The 14,636-nt window shown below is 31.3% G+C and overlaps 1 protein-coding gene across 1 annotated transcript in view; it reads left to right on the top strand.

Moving 5' to 3' along the window:
* Nucleotides 1-3,604: 3,604 nt before the first annotated feature.
* The window catches only part of Cad99C (cadherin 99C), a 177,002-nt gene continuing 165,970 nt past the window's right edge, over nucleotides 3,605-14,636 (top strand). Inside the window, exon 1 of the mRNA XM_088257452.1 lies at nucleotides 3,605-3,969. The gene's annotated coding sequence lies outside the window, so the exon portion shown is untranslated. The remainder of the gene's footprint in view (nucleotides 3,970-14,636) is intronic.

Here is a 14,636-nt window from a genome sequence, read left to right as displayed (position 1 = left end):
AAATTGGTTCATATGTAAAGAACTTCCAAGAATTTGAGTAGTGTGATTGTCAATAAAGGGTAGAATTGGTGAATGTTACACGTGTGTAAAGTAATCACTTAAACCAGCCTATGACGGTCGTCAGCCCCGTAAATGCCCAGACATCCATATTCATCTTCATTTTTGATGAGATGTCAAAAAATAATATTCAAATAAACGATTTTAAAAAATATTAAAAAAACTGCTATCTATCCTTGGAACTCTAACTGGCCATTATATTATACTTCCTTGGCTTCCTTTACCTCTTTCTCCTCAACTCCTTACCTAATCCTACTTCTTTTGACGTCCTTGTATTCACCAACATACAGCTTTAATAATACTTATATATTATTCTAACTACTTCTTCATTCATACCGCAATAAATCGTAATTTATGTATACTTTTCTCCGTTTATACTTCTATTTATATACTTTATAAAATAAAAAAACTTTGTTTTAATCACTTTTTATTAGTACACTTTATCCAACCGGTTTAAAAGTTATTTTATGTTATAATTATATGTTTTTATGTTATAATTTATAATTAAATGTTTATAAAATGTGCCACAAAGTATCTGCGAAAAACATTCAAGAAATTCTATTTATATGGTTAAAACTTCTGACCGGTATCACAAGTCTGTTTTTGGTTGGTTGTAAGATATTGCTTCTTAGCAATAAACCCGCCAATGTATGTACATGTATTCTGCACAAGAAGTTTGTCTTTATCACTCTTTTTGTTAAATAAAAATAGGTGCATAAATTACGTAATATTATATTATTTATTGATTCGGCATTAAGTTTGTGGAATGACATGATTATTTTATTAAAATTAAACACTTGAATATACCACTTTATCGAGTTTTATTTTTATTTACGACTAGTTTCGAAAACGACAATTGTTTTCATCTTCTGCTACAAATTAAAACATTTAATTAATATTTAAATATTATTCTAACTACTTCTTCATTCATACCGCAATAAATCGTAATTTATGTTTATTTTTCTCCGTTTATACATCTATTTATATACTTTATAAAATAAAATCACTTTGTTTTTACCAATTTTTATTAATACACTTTATGTTTTTATTTGTTCCAGAAGATGTAGTATTATTACGCAATGCTATAATACAATATTGTTTATATTTTAAATTTTTATTACAAGAATTGCATTTAAACGATATTCTATTGCACAAAAAATAATGGACAAACTTATATTTGTTACATTGCACAATTAAGTAATAGATCGTATTATTCAGCCATATCGTATTTGATTGAATAAACATTTTTCTTTTATTACAATTTTGTGTTAATAAAAATTGTAAAATGTGACCTCTGCACGGGAAAACTCAGTATGTGCACATGATTGTAATTTGTAAATATGCGTTTGATGAAATTAATAAATAAATATCATAAGATGCCAGTCAATGTATGAAAACTGTGAAGAAATAGACTGCATAATTACAAGAATATGTAAATTTAACTTGGCTTTGGAGAGATTTTCCATTGTTATATTTATTAAAGGCCCAATATACGATAAAATTAATCATAATTTTCTTTGAACCTTATTGCATATTTTGCAACAACTTTATTGCATATTTTGAACTTAACAACTTTATTGCATATTTTGAACTTAACAACTTTATTGCATATTTTGAACTTAACAACTTTATTGCATATTTTGAACTTTTTGTAAAATTTTACGTTATTCATATTTCTTGCCTTAAAAACCGTTTTTGCATTCAATAAATACGATTTTCATCGAAATAAATGGATTTAAAAAGCAAAGAGTTATTAAACGGTAGGGAGTTAAAAAAATACAATAAATATATTCTTTAAAATAGTCAAATTAAAATATATATGTTTTTTTAAATCGCATGGAAACACGTCCGAGCCCTGGCGCGGCCGTTCGCGTTCATATTTGAACATTTGAGATTTTAACCTTAATGCAACTCTGGAATAGTACCTCAAACACAAAACCTTACCTTCATGTAATCAACGATTAAGATAACACTGCTCCGATACGATGCAGGGTTATCTTGTATAAGAAGAAGTTAGAATAAGAATATATCGATCTCCAAGTTCAAACGTCCGATTAGTTAGGCTACAAGTTAGCAGCGAAGTGTTGAGAGTTGCTTTAATAATAGTGTAACAGTATTTATTATTAAGGTGGCGGTGAACGGTTTGACAGTTTGAGGGCAACTGGAGGAGCCGGTGTAGTCGACATTCCCAGTGGGAGTCAACCAACATCTCCGCGGTCTCAAAGGCGGAAGGGAATCAAGCGTGCCATCAGGCTATCGCATCAGTCATTTCGATGCGTACAAAAATAGCTATTTTTCATTGAAAACAAAAAACTAGGGATATTTTTTAAAGAAACCGTAAAATTACATAAGTGTGAGGTTTTCAAAGAGAATTTAAATAAAAAATACTTAACTTAATAAAAACTATTTATTACATTATTCAAGGTACCCTTGACATTTCAATATTTAACGTGTCTCAAATGGAGCTATGTACAATATGTACAATATGTATATATATATATAAATATATATATAAATATATATATATATATATATATATATATATATATATATATATATATATATATATATATATATATATATATATATTATATATATATATATGTTTTGCAAATTTCTTATTCAACTGATGGTGCTACTATTAGCGATTCTTCCAAATCTATTAAGGAAAATTATTATCATATCAAACAAAAGAATCCAAGACACATTGCTTAAATACAAGGTTAAAGAATTGATTCAACGCGGATTTTTAATAATGGGCAAAATGGTTAACGAAACACAAGTGTATAAAGTGATCACTTAAGCCAGATTGTAAGCCCTGGGATGCTCAGACTTCCATCTTCCCTCATACAAAAACGATAGATCTCAAGTTGAGATAACTATAAAATAAAATATTGATTTGGGTATTGTTTTAGTGTTTTTTTACAGTACATACTTTACTTTTTCTTCTCTCATTTTATACCTTCAAACACGATCATTAATAAAGATGCTAATATTTTATATTTATGTTAAAGATATAATTTTGTCTAGAATATCAGTTAAATCATGCGTAGAATAACTTAGTTAATATTGATACACAACTCAAGCTCATCATATGGATGTAAAATTGAATTTATGGGGTGAATAAAGTTGTAAATAGAAGCAGATGAATACTGAGGAAAACATGACATGATCAAATATTTTAAATAGATACGTGATAGTGGTCGTTCAGTAGTCATCGAATAATCGTTGGGTGTGTATGAGTAGATGCATATTCATGCATCTACTCATACATACCCGACGATTATTGGGATTAGTGGGCGAAAATTGTTTGTAAGGACGGATAGGTGTTGCGTTCTATTCTCTCTGCTTATCCCTGCAGAAGCGGCGTGATAGTGAGTTAGACAAAAATATTGGCTGACGCCGCATTCCGCTTTCAGCGCGCTCGAGAAAGGTGATATTGTACTCACCGTGGCATGGGTCGGGGAGGGTCGGCGGGGAAGGGGGCTCAGGTAGGCAACAGGTGAGGAGCGGAGAGGGCGAGGAGAGGGGAGAGCCGACCACACACACTTACCGGCCGACCAGTCGTGTCGAGCAACCGAGTGCGCAACGTCCGTCGACGTGGTTTCAACGAAACGAAAAAAATAACAAAACAACAACGAAAAACAAATAAAATACGCCGAAAAACAAAGTCCAACCATCAAAAAACAAACCCCAGCAAGTTTCATGTGATACTTGATTCATAACATCTCAATTAGTGACCAGTTTACGTGCATTTTCGAGTTGAGATTTCTTAGTGATATCGCTGCAGTTATGCTCAGCAAAGTGCAAGGAACATAATATTTTTTTGTTTGTTTATTTATTTAGTTTGTGCTCCGTTGTTTTTCTGTCAGTGTTATAAGGATACCTGGAAATCGTGAGTGGACATTCGTGGTGAGTTAATTTTGTTTGTTTTTTTCGGTTAGAGCTTCACTCGTTTGGTCGAAGTTATGAGGGAAAGATGAGAGTTGGACCTTCCTTAAGATCTTGAGTAAAAGTCTCAGGTTTCAAGGTGTCAGAAAGGTTCGACGAGGCCATAAAACCAGTTAACATTTTACTCACTTAAGTCTAACGGTTTTGAAAACTATGCACAGCTTATATTGTATATATATCACGCACAAACAATTAAGATCTTAATTTTTTTTCTTCTTCCATATCGGGTTTCAAATCCAACAAGCTTAATTTTTAATTGCAAAATTTCTACTTCTAACCCCTATCCTCACCCAATTATGCATAGGCCACTACTTCGTAGATTGTTATACACATGAAGTAAGGTGATCAGCCCTGCGCTTCAGGTACCAGTCCAGAGTGAAAAATCACTTATGGGAATCGAACCCTGGACCTTAAGTACGACAGATAAACATACTAACCACAAAACTGTTTTTTTTCATCAAATACAAATAGCTGTATTTTTCATGACAAATATTGGTAAAAATATAATTATTTTTTTCATTTAAGTTTTGTACCGACATTTCTCGGTGGAAATGCATTTTATATAATAAAAAATGATGAGTATACAGTTTTTTCTACATTTCATGTTTATCCACATAGGTATATGTGGAAAAGTGTAGTTATTAGGTATACAGGTTTTACGCCCTAAATTCTCATAAATACTTATATCACTACTAATACTCAAGAATTCTCATAAATTAAATCATATTTTTCGCCAATTTATAGACAAATTGTGGTATTTACCATAACGTTCTGAAGAGGGCAGAATATTCTGCATTTAAATTAGTAAACTTTTTAGATTTCATTATATTTTTTCATATTTTAAGATCCGATATATGACTGAAATTGAGTTGGATATAAAAATAAATATTGCGAATAATAGTAGTAATAAAATTTCGTCACTAAATGAAATGCAGTGAAAGAAAATCGCACTGTCAATAAAATGTTTCACAAATTGCAAAAAATATGTGTATTGAATGATAAGAAATGCCAAACAGATAATAAAATAAATATTAATATATAAATCATACATTTTTCTATTAATTCGTTCTACATTTTTTCGATGTAACAGGATCTCATGAGTGAGTCAGTTACCTCTACCTGAGAAATGAGTAAAGATAAAGAATGACCAGGCCATTTTACGCACGACCTAAATACTATGCCTCCACAGATAGTTACCGGTTAGTGAGACAAAAAAACAACCTCTTCGATACTTCTGATCCCCCGTGCCTACACAATCATAAAGACTTTAAAATATATTAATCCTTCATACATTGACCTTTTTTTTAACCTTCAATTTTATCAGGAGTGAAATCCTTGACGTGAAAAAAGGGTCGTAGGGACATAAAAATAAATTGGATAAAAAAATAGGCGGTGACGAGGGTCGATTATCGATTAGCAATAAAAAGGTACTTTATTATCCTTAAGGGGATATTCGCTAACACAGAATTCAACCCACCGGAGAAGTCACATGTCTGTTAACTTCCTGATTTAAAAAAAAATGTTTATAGTTTTTTTTTGTTTTTTAGAATATATATATGGAAAAAATATTTTAATATACATATTTTTAACTCCTTACCTTTCGATAACTCTTTTTTTTCAAAATCGTTTAATTGTTGCTAAGAAAAACTTATCTTTTCAATGCAATAACGGTGTTTTAAGAAAAATATCAATTACGTACATTGTTGCCTGGATTTTGATAAAATTTAATTACTACTTAAAAAATGCTGGGCCTTAAATAGTCACCTAATCATATTATTATTGTTGCATACTGTTGCATCTGTACTTAATTTGTTAACAAAATTTTATTTTATATTTTTTGTTGTAAAATTTGTAATTTAAAAAAAAATGTAAATGAACGGCTCGTCATGGGTTCTGCGTAGTGAGACGTTCATTCAAAAATAAAACATGTTGTGTAAAAAGTAAAAATAAACAAACAAAAAAATATCAAAGGAAATGCCACACTATTTTTTCGTTTGTTAGTAGTATGTATTTCATTTATCAATTGTTTTCAAACTATCTACTGAAGTGTAAATTATAAAATAAAAAATAACTAATAAGCTTTGCATATAGCCATTTTTTGTCATTACATTTTTGTAGACTTCTGTGTGCATTAAATGGATCTCGGTGAATCCCCATATCGGCGCGACTTGCGCCTGCATGTTTAATATTCGTGTACAAAACACGTTCATTAAATTAATTAAAAAATATATATTTTAATTTTTGCCGAAAAAGCAGTCGGAGTCGCTCATTTTTTACGACTCCTGCTCCGACTCCGACTCCAACTTCGTCACCACAGCCCTGAATAAAACTCAATAGTTAGTTGTAATACAATTTATTATTATGTATTTATGCATTTTTACGAAACTGGTCCAATTTCTCTGTAGTGTTGTTATACACGATTTATGTCATGTATAGAAAAACGTGTTTTATTTATCTGAAAATGTTAATATACGTAGCGTCGTGATTTCACTAACCGCCGAGTACCTACTCGCCCGTTCGGTATGCGGTGCCGAGAGAGAAATGGTACACTATCTCTTCTTAGCTTTGAAATTCCATGAATATATTAATCTCATTTCCTATCCGTATTAGACTTCATAAGGAACTCGAAACTCGAAAGGTGCAAACAATGGATCAATATTACTTATTTCTTCAAACTCTCATCCGCACCCGATGGTGCATAGGGCACTGCATCACATAAACGCAGTATTATCTTGGTCGTTAACACATGAAGGAAAGGTGACCAGCCCTGCGCTTCAGGTACCAGGGTAATATTCAATAAATATTAGAATGAAAAAATCACTTATTTTTATTCGCCCCCCTGGGAATCGAACCCGAGACCTCCAGCACGGTAGCTAAACGCGCTAAGCATTACACCACGGAGGCGGACAAACATTACTTATTTACACAGACAAATATTACTTATTTACTTACTACATATTTATTTGGGAATTATACTGCTTATACGTACAAAATACTTATATAAATAGTTAGATTGACAATAATAAAAGCCAATTAAATAATTCCACACGTATGTTATGAATACTTTGTCGTATATTAAGTGAGCAAAGAGGAGAAAGGGTGAAGAAAAGAGAAGGATTACGTTAGGAATCCATAATAGATGATTTGGCTAAATTTAATTTTAATTTTAATTAAAAATAGATTGGAAAGCCATGCGTTTAAAAGTATACCTTTATACATACTTCTGTAAATATCCTCTTCTTCTTCTTGGTATAGGCCTTGTAGCCTGTTTTTAAGAGGGATTAGCCTCCTGCGATGTCGATTCCCAGCTTAAAATCCATCTCTTTGGTGGTCTGCCCGGGAGTCGTCTACCGTGGGTTTGACCGTGGAGTGCAATGTGGGGGAGTCTGGATGGTTCCATTCTCCTCACATGTGCATACCATATTCTTCTTCGTTGCCTTCCTCATCCGACGACATCTTCCATCTCGCATATACCTTTGTACTTCTGTAACTTCTGTGTCTTCTATATGTAGTAGCTTAATTGAGTAGACAGTACACCACTATTGTTATAATATAGAAACCTCACCTTATCTATACCAAACAAAATCATTCGTATTTTACAAATGAGGTAAGAAAAGATCGTCGTGATTTTTATTCACAAAACTATTATTTTTCTTTGAATGTCACTCGGCTGAAAAAAGTAAATATTTGAAATTATGAGCACATTTCGCTCACTCCTTTCAAGAACGTCATAAATCAAAAAACTTGATTTTTCAGGAGCACGTTTTTAAAGTTTGAAAATATAATACAATGTATTAAAAATAAATATCAAGCCAATTACTGAACTTTTTACTGTGCAACAGATCTTTTTAGGTAAAACCTGAAGGTTTTTTCTCCATTTGGAAAATATTTAGTACATTTAAAAAAATTATTAAACAATACCTTTTCTTCAAAATGCAGAAACAACACTTTCTGCCCTGTAGCGGGTAAATATTAAGTTAAAAATATGCCTCTTTTTCTGGGATATAGTACATTTTCAGGGCATTCCGAAAACATATACAACTGAAAATTGACAATTTTTGATTTATGACGTTTTTGAAAGGAGTGAGCGATTTGTAAAAAAGTAAACGGAGATCTGTTTCGTTGATTCTATTAGTTTCCCCTTAAATTTGTTAAATGCTGTTTATGTCATCGTTCGTCGTATTGTTATTTATATTGAAAATAAAATAAAATACACGATTAGCTAAAAATCCTGTCTTTGTATTGTGAGCCAAGTCATACAAAATCATATAATTTACCGACGGTCAACACATTACTGTAATAAATAGGAATAAGCTCATTTTATGCATGACATCACGGTTAACATTTATGCTAAATACTTAATCCTATTTCTCATTTTAAATAATTTATTAGTCTATGATATTGAGAGTCAGTAAATTGTTTTTTTTTTATTTATGGTTTTAATTTTCGATTAATTAACATTCTAGAAATACTTTTAATTACAATACCATATTCATACTGATACTAATACAGGTATTATATTTTAAGTTAGCTTTGTTAAAAAGGGTCTCTACAAACTTAGCTTTATCAAAATAAATGTAACACTTGTTTAAAATTATCATTCAACCAGCTCATGAAAGGTCATAAGCCCTGTTAATACCTAGAATTCCATATTCTTCTATATCTATGTTGAAATTGTATAAATCTTTTAATATTAAATTGTCGTACTTTATACATATCGCTCACTCCTTTCAAGAATGTCATATATCAAAAATTGTCAATTTTCAGTTATGCATGTTTTCAGAATGCCCAGAAAATGTACTATATCCCCAGCAAAAGAGGAATATTTTTAACTTAATATTTACCCGCTACAGGGCAGAAAGTGTTGTTTTTTCATTTTGAAGAAAAGGTATTGTTTAATATATTTTTTTTAATATACCAAATATTTTTCAAAAGGAGAAAAAACCATCAGGTTTTACCTAAAAAGATCTGTTGCACAGTAAAAAGTTCAATAAGTGGCTTGATATTTATTTTTAATACTTTGTATTACATTTTCAAACTTTTAAAACGTTCTCCTGAAAAAACAAGTTTTTTGATATGACGTTCTTGAAAGAAGTGTATATGTTAAAAATAATTTATTACGATTTATTAAGGCTCAGTATTTGATAAATCGCAACTTAATTTTCTCAAAACACGGGAAACATTTAACGTAATTGATGTTTTAAAACACCGTTTTTGCATTGATCAAATTGGTTTTTCTTCGAAATAATTATATGATTTTGAAAAAAAAAGTTATTGAAAGGTACGGAGTTAAAAAATTATAAAAATATTTTTTCCATACATATGTTTTCTAAAAAACAAAAATATATCGAATATACATTATTTAAAAAAAATCGAGCGTGAATGGACATGTGACCTCTCCGGTGTTCCCCGGTGGAATGAATTCTGTGTTTAGGAATATATATCCCCTTAAAAAAGACGTTTGTTTTAATTCAACAGTTCATAAATTGTCTTGTGAAATTTAGTATTTTTTTTTAAATTATTGAATTAGAAGTCAATCATAAAGATTAATAATTAAAAGAGGGACAGTAGTGTGGATTATGTGTACGCTTACTACATTATACATATTCAAGTACATACTTGTTTATGTACTTAGCCACAATCAGTTTTCTATTTTCTCAGATGTTTGAGTACCTTTACAGCTGTCTGTCTGTGTTGAACGTAAATTTTGCATATTGATGTTTTTACAGGTGTGTTGGGTAGAAAACAGAAGATTAGAAAATACAATTTTTGGCTTAAATACACACACTCGTGTGTGAACACGTGTGATTCAAACTAGACGCATGTAAAGGAATCGACAGTTAGAGGCACTTATATGGGTGAATTCCTGAATAATGTTTAACGACAATCTACACTTGGTGCGGACAAATGACATGTTGTCAATTGTCATTTTTGTATTGTATTATTTTTTCATCTAAGACAAGTTGACTAAGGGGGCGATACCTCCCCCCTTTGGGTCCTGGAGAGATTTTGGCAATTTCGTTTTTCGAATTAACGATATATTTTAGTAGGGGTGGTTACACTTAAAATGTTTGAGAACCTGTTATGTAAGACATTATGCAAATAAGTAAAAAATAGATAATAGATGGACAATTAAAAACAATCATTAATTTTAACGTATTTTTGTACGAAACGCTAACATTTAAACTTTACTAAAGCTTATTTTTAATCACATACACCATAGATAATAAATAATCTCCAGTGCCTAAGTACTGTAAAACAATTCTACAAAAAATCTTTGATTTCAATGAATCACAACCTTAAAAATAAACGTTCGCTTAAAAATTTTAATCCGTCGGTCCATTGCAACGGTAATAGAAAAAAATTAATATATTAACGTAATATATTTTTAAAAAGGTGAGTATTCACTGAATGTTTATTTTTTGTATGGATTTCTTCAAATTGTCAAGCCTTTATCATATTTTGTGAATACAGGCTGCGAGTCACACTTAAATACACAATTATTATTCACGTCGAAATTCATAATCTATAATTGTTCATTTATAAATTACAATATTTATTAATATATTCAAAAATTAAATTCTATTGAATTATCTGTTTTTTTAATGTGATACTTGAGAAATACGACAGTGAGACATAGCAATATGATTTTTATACCAACAGTAATTTTTGGCCATAAAAAATAAATAAATATTGTTCTTGTAATTGTGCCTCTCCACGGTAAAAATTGGCAGTTGTTGTAGCCGATCGAAGCGTGAGACGCCTATCAAACAATTCGTCTGGAGTACACAGCTCTTTAAGATACTCTGGAGCCATATTATTTATGGATTTATACATGAGTAGACATTGTACTCTACCCTTTCGGGAATGAATGAACAGAGTTCATGAAATAGTGGGGTGATGTGACGGAATTTAGATAATCCAAAAATTAGTTTGACTGTTGCATTTAACACCGATTGCATTTCATTGACTGTAAGGATGTAACATCTTACAATTCTCATTTACTATGTTTGTTTTTTGAGAAACATGTATACTATCATCATTGTGAGGAATGCAATGATCCGAGACTTTTGAACCCGACCGCACTTTAAAAACACTTATCTCTTGGCTTCTACAATTTTATTAGTTTTCTCTTCGCAGGCAAGATTGTATATGCCTAGAGTAAATATGGAATTTGCAGAAGAATTCAACAATATAAAGGAATACTTGCCCATCAGGAAGCGAAGGCTTATTCAGTACCATAACACCACAATATCCATTAGTGGGTGCATATGTACTTATTTCCATTACTGCACAGGATGGTTTTATCCCAGGAAACCACATAATTTGTTTTCTCTTACAATTATCTGGTAACATTGTTTATTTTGCAGTGGCGCCATATCCAAACGATATGCACGTTTAACGTACAAATTATTTTAGTGAACCTTCATCAACAACATCGGTATTTCTATTAACTAAAATCTTTCTTCCTCATCTTGTTTCATCTCCTTCTGGAGTTTGTACCACTATGGGAGATCTTATACTATGAACAGTATTTTCAACATTAACAAATGATTTGTAACTTTTAATTGATTTTTGTGTCAACTTTAAACGTTTTAATTACAGTCATAAAATGTATTTGTGGTAAAGATCGTGAAATCATTAGTAGAAAGGCATGTATTAAAATTTCGTCATCGTTCGCAATCAATTTGGTCACAGTTTATTTCAAATTTAATGTGAACAATTTACAATATGTTACTAGTTACTTATTTACTCAAAAGTTTAAAAAAATCGACGATGAGGTGAAATCCATTTTTGTCGGTCCATGTAGACCCCCTAACTGACATATATTTTCATAATATATGGCATAGTTTTTAAAATTTAAAATAACTGCCATTGAAATTGATAAATAAATAGGCGACGGATTTGTAAGAGTTTTAGAAATACACTCTTTTCTTAATGCGAACACATCACAACTTCGTTGTGATCTGTAATTTAGGTGTTTTTAGTACATTTTCATTGCTCAGTACATCATTTAAAAGGAGAATTCATATTATATTACAGAGTAGTTGATATTCGTTTTTCAGTCTTTTCAAACATAATAACAAGAATTATTTAGCGTTACATCACCCTGATGAAGTCACAATAAGATAAATCATTGGGTAAGGTGTTTCATCAGTCACTATGACGCTATTTTTTTCAGTTTAGTTTGCAGATGATGTGTTTTAAATATCATTTTAGTTTTTTTTGTTTTATCGTTTAATATCGTATTAATTATATACATATAACCAACCCAACCCAACCCAACCGTTATGTATGGAAGCGGAGCATGGAGTTGGGAAAAGAAGGATGAAAGCTGACTGAATGCTGTCGAAATGCGATCCCACAGACGAATGTGTGGCAAAACGATGTTTGATAGTTGTTCGAATGATGAAATAAGGAAAAAATGTAAGGCTGAGAAAAGTATTATCGATAAAATTAAGAAAGGTGTGTTGAGATAGTTTAGACATGTAGAACGTATGAGTGAAGAAAGAATGGTTAAACAAATTTATGAGGCGAATGTAGTTGAAAAAAGAAGCAGAGGACGACCAAGGAATACTTGGTACAATCAGGTATGTCAAATACTTGAAAGCGGCCGGGTCAGGAGTCGTAATAATCGTCGGGTATGTATGAGGAAGATGCATGAATGTAGAAGAAGCAAAGAATGTTTGCAAAGACAGAGTGGTGTGGCGTTCGATTCTCTCTGCCTATCCCTGCGGGGAAGCGGCGTGATGGCTAGTTAGTTAGTTACATATAATTACCATTTCCCCTCAATTAAAGTGTAGGATATGTAATAAAACTTGGAGTGGACCAAATGGAAGCATTGAGTACAGGTTGATGACCATTTTTGGTCTGAGCACTGCTATAGTATGTAATTCCTTATGAATTTGGGGTCGTAACGGAAATGTTTTCATCGGAAATGGTTACCATTTATAGGTATAGCCACCTTCAAGTTATATTTGGTTTTACTACTGACGCTATAAAGCAGTTTTAAGAGTGAAACAAGAGTATTCCGTATAAACTATATTTATTTTATTTAAAATATTTATTTATATTTCATCATACTCATAATTGCAAATTACAAATAACGATAATGTGCCCTCATCGAGTTGTTCCGTGTCGAAGGCACATTTTACAATACTTTTTATAAAACTGTATGAAAGAAAACTTGCAATCAAATACGACATGGCCAACAGTTTCAAAATTATTTAAAAATTGGCAAGCATTTTTTTTGTAAAAAAATCCGGTAAAAATTGGGAAAATATATTGCAGGAAATAAATAAAAGCGTTAAATTTTGTAATAATGCACGCCCTAGTACGGTATTTATAAAGTATTAAAAAAGAAAAACTCACTAAGACATGAAATATTAATATTTCTTCCTCTTCTTCTAACCCTTATTAGCACCCCAATGGTGCATAGGGCACTGCAATGTATAGAAGCGGTGTTATCTTGATCGTTAAATACACGAAGGAAAGGTGATGAGCCTTCAGCTTCAGGTACCAGTCCAGGGTCTTATCAAGTAAATATTAGACTGAAAAATCACTAATATTTATTTTTACCCTCTTGGGAATCGAACCCGGGACCTCCAGCATTGTAGCCTAGCGCGCTAACCACTACACTATGGAGGCGGTCTCGGAGACGGAATATTTAATCAAATAAAATCATTTATATTATCCACTGACACTTCGTGATGGAATTGCATTTTAATATATTATTATATGAAAACCAATATTTTTAGCTTTTCCACTTTATTTTTATTTGACCAGCGACCGGGTTTCGTCGTTACCGACATGATCAGACTGGATCATCACCAGTCTGATGATGTCGGTAACGACGAAACCCGGTCGCTGGTCAAATAAAAATAAAGTGGAAAAGCTAAAAATATTGGTTTTAATCTAATAATATATTCAAATAAAATTATTTTTCTCACATTCACTTTCAACTTTCCAAGCATCTCGCGTATTTTCTTGATTCTCATTACCTGCTCCAATAACTTACACATGGTTAATGAATAAAATTAGCAATAGATACGTGAATCTACGTGAAATGGTTCAGCGGCTAGGAATCCAATCTTAATTCTAATCACTAATAACTGATATACTCGTACGGATACATACATCCTCAAATTGTTTCTCACAAAGCATTTAAAGGTACCGATAGGAAGCAGAAAAAAAATTATTGTTAATTCTCTGTGTAAAATAATCATTCTGTTTTTGTGATTCGGCCATTAAGTGCGAATTAATTACGGCTTTTATGTATGATTTTATTATTTCAGGTATAATTATTATAAAAAACAAAGTTTTTACATTTATATATTAAAGCCAAGTTATCGATAGCCCGCAACTTATTTTTTAATAAACCCTGGTAATATTTAACTTAATTGTTTATTTTTCTTTAAACACTGTTTTCATAAAGATATATTTTTTAAATAAATGCACGGTTTTGTAAAGAAATAAGTTATTGAAAAAAGTTTTTAAAAATATATAAAAATACATTACATTAAACGTATTCATTCAAACCCTTATCCGCACCCCAATGGTGCATAGGGCACTGCATCATATAAACGCAGAGTTATCTTGATCGTTAACACATTAAGGAAAGGTGATCA

Source organism: Brachycentrus maculatus, unplaced genomic scaffold, assembly GCF_059751285.1.
Source record: "Brachycentrus maculatus isolate JH-2025_06_01 unplaced genomic scaffold, ASM5975128v1 h1tg000081l, whole genome shotgun sequence".
NCBI lineage: Eukaryota > Metazoa > Arthropoda > Insecta > Trichoptera > Brachycentridae > Brachycentrus > Brachycentrus maculatus.
The sequence above is the reverse complement of the archived record's forward strand: the minus strand, read 5'-3'. Positions and strand labels throughout refer to the sequence as shown.